Consider the following 5,418-nt stretch of genomic DNA (forward strand, 5'->3'; position numbering starts at 1 on the left):
AATCGAATCTCGGCGGAAGTGTGAGATCGCATTCTTTGGTTCATTGGACGAATTAAAAATACAAATAATCAAGAAATGGTTAAGCAACATACCTTTGATGATCCATAATTGCAGCAAATTCTCCTATTCAAACTGGTAGTCCCCTTCTTGAATCATACTAAATCCACGAGATCTTCCTTACTATGATTCTGGCAAGGATATGGCTTATGGGAACAACTTCTCTCAAAATAATAGAGGGAATATGAAAGAAGAATATTCTCAGAACTTTTTAAAGAAAATTGGGAGAATTTCTAGAGAGAGGGTTTCAGAGTAATCGTAGAGATTATTCTTATAGATAGTGTATATGAAGGCTCCAAGGGCCATGTTTATAGAATTCTATGGGTTACTCCTAATCTTATTGCGATAACCCTTTGCAGAGATTTTAAATCACATATTTAATAATATTCAATATTAATAAATATATGTTCAAATAATATCTCATATTAAATGATTTTAAATATTTAAATCATATTTAAATATTTATCATCTACCGTATTTAATTATCTACTAATATCCAATATTAAAAGATAATTATTCATTTAATATCTCATATTAAATGGATTTGTTAATTTGTATTTAAATATTTGTTCTCTACATTATCTCTTTAATTTGAATCTCATTCAAATGAGATATTTTCCAATATCTGTTTAATTCGAATCTTATTCAAATTAAACAATTTATTTATTTATATGAATCTCATCCAAATAAATAATTAATTATTTCATTCATATTTAAATAAATTAATTCTTCATATTATAAAGTTATAATTTGAATCTCATTCAAATAAACTTTATAATAAATCATGTAATTAATTGTATCCAATACAATTAATATTTTTCCTCATGAATTCGAACATTTCAAATTTTCTTTCAACGTAGTTGATCCTTGTTGGTTCGTGGTGAGCTAGCAAGGGGACCTTATGGGTCTACAAATTATAAGCTTCAATTATCCTAGATTAATAAACTATTTAATTAAATTAACCTTCATTCATTAACTACAGGGCAAACCACTATAGACCTATAGTTGAACTCTTATGCACTATAAGAGACGTTGTGTCTAGGGATATAATCAATATAAGCAAGTCGATCCATCACGAGTTGTTCATAATTATAGTTGGGTTAACTGTCTGTTTTACCCCTATAACCATATCTTTTCCTTAAGTACCATTGATTCATCTAATGTACAATTTGTTTATGTTCCAACCATAAACCAAGTCCTTCTGAAGCTTGTGAGAGGGTGGGGCCCCTGGTTTAAAACCCGAAATTAGCACTTAAGGGGACTACTCATCTAGGGAAGGAGTGAATTCCATCTTGTGAAGTTATTTTCCAAGTTTCCCATTTAGTCAAGTTCTCGAAATGGTAGGCTTATTGAGTTGGCAACTTGAGCCACTCTCATCCATACAAATCAAAGGATTGACCTCACAGATAGGAGTGATGGAACAAATACATGTGCAGCGGAAGGAAAAACGGACCTAAAGTACTCTAATTAGATTAATTTCAAAGAATAAATATGTAATTAAAACAAGTATAAAAGGATAGAAGAAAGACAATCTTTGTAGACTTGAATCTTCTCCAAAATAGCTCAAATCTTCTCACGAATGGTTCGTACACCACCATGAGAGTCTTCCCGACTATTCTTCGACCTTAGAACGGGAAGGTGAGATTTAGTGAGTGACTACTTTGGAGAGAAAAAGGGTTAAGTATTTGAGAGAAAATAATTATGAGATTATCAAATAAACTCATAAAGTTTTACTTAGCCAAGAAAGTTTAAAATAAAAAAAAATCTTCCTTTTAAAAGTCATTATATACAAGACATACAACTTTGAGTTTGATGAGAATTTGACACTAAAAAATCCACTAACTCAAAATAGGATTAGTGCAGTACGTGTCTTCAATTTAAGACAACACTTAGCAATGCAAATGTTGGTATTTTCCACTCACAGTTGTTGGATCTTTCCACTAACTTGATCAACCAAATTAACAAATTTGACTTTTTTACTTTCAAAGTAAAAAGTCAACATTTTGACTTTCGTTTCATTTTTGACCTAGTCAATAATTTTGACTCTTAATACAATTTTGACCAATTCTTTTTAATTTCAAAATTAATTGTAATAATTAATTTTAAAATTAAATAATTAATCAAACAATTTTATTAGTTTAGTTTAATATTAAATCCAACAGTAATCCCAATCAATATGAATCCTTAGTCATAATCTTGATATTGAAATCTTATTTAAATATCACTTATTTTCTCTCTTTTTATTTAAACATTAGGTTAAATATATCATATGTATTTAACACTTTGCTCCAAAAATCGAATTTGAACACTTCAAATTCGTTCATCACACTGTCTAAGCTTTAGTCTGATATGAGCTAGTAGGAGGACCTCATGGACCTATAGATAATGGACTTCAATGATTCGAGATTAACCGGCTAAACTCTTTAACCTAATTAACCACCATTCGTTAACTACCAGGTCACTCCACTAAAGTCGAGTAGTTGCACTCCCCTCGCTGTAGATATATTATGTCTACTCGATATAACCATGATTAGTAAGTCAACCCTTCATAGGTTGTTCGTAATAACGGCTAGGTCAAAAGTTGGTTTACCCCCGAGATTACATCTTGTCCCTAAAGTCCCACTGACCCTCTAATGAATAATTGGTTTGTGATCCAATCACTAAATTGAGTCCTTCTTGGGCCAATGAGAGGGTAGAGCCCCTTATTCAAGACTCGAAGTCAGCACTTAAGGGAACAACCCCTCTACTATCCCTAAAAGCGAGTAGGAGTGAATTCCGTCTTGCACCCTATGTCCCCAACTATCTACTCGATCTTATCCCTGAAATTGGAGGTTTATTGAGTCGGCGCTGTTGAGCTAACCCTCACCTATGCAAATCTAAAGATAGTCTCGAATAAACAGAAGTTCATAGTTAGCTCAGGATTAAGGTCAAGTTACCTAGGTCATCGCTTTGAAATAGTCAGTCTTAAATAGTAAACAACGTTATAAAGTAAGAGTAACTTATTTCTTGGTCCGATCTTATGAAAACTCATTGCATAGAATGCCTCCACTCCTTATGTCAACACATGAACGAATCAAGATCACTTTGTTTATTGAGCTTTATAACAAATTGTAACAACTACAGAGTGGGCCGCATCCGATAGTGTTACCAGAATAAGGTACCCAGTCTTATTCGTATACTATAGACCATTTTAGCTATTTACTGAACTTGATCCACTCTTATGTCTCCACATAAAATTCAAGTATTCATATAATAGCCATGGATCTTTAGTTTATTGGATTTAGGTACTTTCTAAAACGAAATGAGGAATTCATACATTCAATAACAACTTTATTAAATAAAACCTTAATACCATCTTTATTGATAACAAAATAAGTTTACTGTTTACAAACCACGAGTTTTAGGACATAAAACCCAACAAGGAGTTCATAAATCACACAGGATTAAGATCGAGTTGCACATGATCATCCTATGAAATATTAATCTCATCAATTAACGGATTTACAAAGAGAGATTAAATATTTTGCAATACAGTCATATACAACTCTTTGTATAGGATACCTTCACTTACATATCTCCATGAACGGTTTAGATCAAATTATTTGTAACCATTACAAAGTGGGTCGTATCCATAATGTAACCAAGATAAGATTGTTAGGGTGCATGCCTTAAAGCCTTGTAGTTTTATGCTAGTTGAATAAATAGTTGATTAATTTTATATTACATGTGCAATAATCTATTAACCTAAGATCCAAGGTTATCTGATGTAACTTAAACATGTATGTGGAGACAAATTGGTGGATCATATTTAAGTGATAACCTAAAAGGTCTGTAGTATATGGATAAGGTTGAGTGCCTTATGCTGGTAACACTATTGATACGACCCGCTTTGTAGTTTTTACAATTTTTGTAAAGTACTAAAAATGATCTGATCCTGATCATTATTGTGGAGACATGTGAGTGGGTGTATCTTATACGGAAGAGTTTGTATAAATAACGGACCACGAAATGTTAAGTCTCTCTTTATAATGCCATTGCTAGAATAGACTTACATTTCACTAGGATGACCATAGATGACTTAATCTTAATCCTGAGTGAGTTGTGAACTCCTGCCTATGAGGGTGATCCTTTGATTTGTATGGGTGAGAATGGCCAAATTCACTAACTCAATAAGCCTACCATTTTGGGGATTTGTCTGATTGGGGAGGTGGGAACACAACTACACTAGAAGGAATTCACTCATTCCCTACAATTAGGGTAAGAAGATAAATTGCTCCCTTAAGATCTTATTCTGAGGCTTGAAAAATGAAACACCTCACCCTCTCTTGCCCCAAGAGGGGTTCGGTTAGTTAGACTTGTTGGGATTGATGCTTTAAATCTCATAGGGTCCTATAGTTTGTAAACATTGTTGAACAAATTCATTATGTTTTAATAAAATATATGATATTTTATTCATTGTCTATAAAATATATGATATTTTAGTTGCATTAACCACAAACTAATAAACTAACATCCAAGGTTATCTTTGTAACTTAAACATATATGTAGAGACATACGGGTAGATCATGTTTAAGTGATAACCTAAATGGTCTGTAGTAGAAGGATAAGGCTGGGTACCTTATCCTGGTAACACTACGAGTATGACCTGCTTTGTAGGTGTTACAATTGTTATAAAGTGCTATAATTGATCTGATCCTGATCATTCATGTATAGACATGCAAGCAGGGATATTCTATACAAAGGAGTTTGTATAAGACCGGACCACGAAATGTTTAGTCTTATTATATAATACCGTTCATAATAGAGACTTACATTTCACGAGGATGACCATAGGTAACATGACCTGAATACCGAGTGAGTTGTGAACTCTTGCCTATGAGGGCGGTCCTTTGATTTGTATGGGTGAAAGTGGCCAGATTGCCGGCTCAATAAGCCTACGATTTCGGGGATTCGTCTGATTGGGGAGCTGGGAACCCAGCTACACAAGATGGAATCCACTCCTTCCCCAAGGAAAAGGTAAGTAGATAAATTTCTCCTTAAGGGCTGATTCTGGGTCTTGGACAATGTGACACCACACCCTCTCCTATCTTGAGAGGGGTTAGTCATAGCTGGACTATGATCTATTGTTCATTAGAGGGATCAGTAGTACTTGAGGAGTTAGATGTAACTACAGGGGCAAAACGGTAATTTAGCCTAGCTGTACTTACGAGCAATTTGTGAAGGTTCATCGTACTATTGATTGGTTATATCCAATGGACATAGAAATATATCTTTAGTGTGAAAAGTGCAGCTGTCAGTCTTTAGTGGAGTGCCCAACAGTTAACGGATGGTGAATAATGTAATTAAAGAGTTTAATTAATT

This window comes from Benincasa hispida, chromosome 3 (genome assembly GCF_009727055.1).
Source record: "Benincasa hispida cultivar B227 chromosome 3, ASM972705v1, whole genome shotgun sequence".
Taxonomy (NCBI): Eukaryota; Viridiplantae; Streptophyta; class Magnoliopsida; order Cucurbitales; family Cucurbitaceae; genus Benincasa; species Benincasa hispida.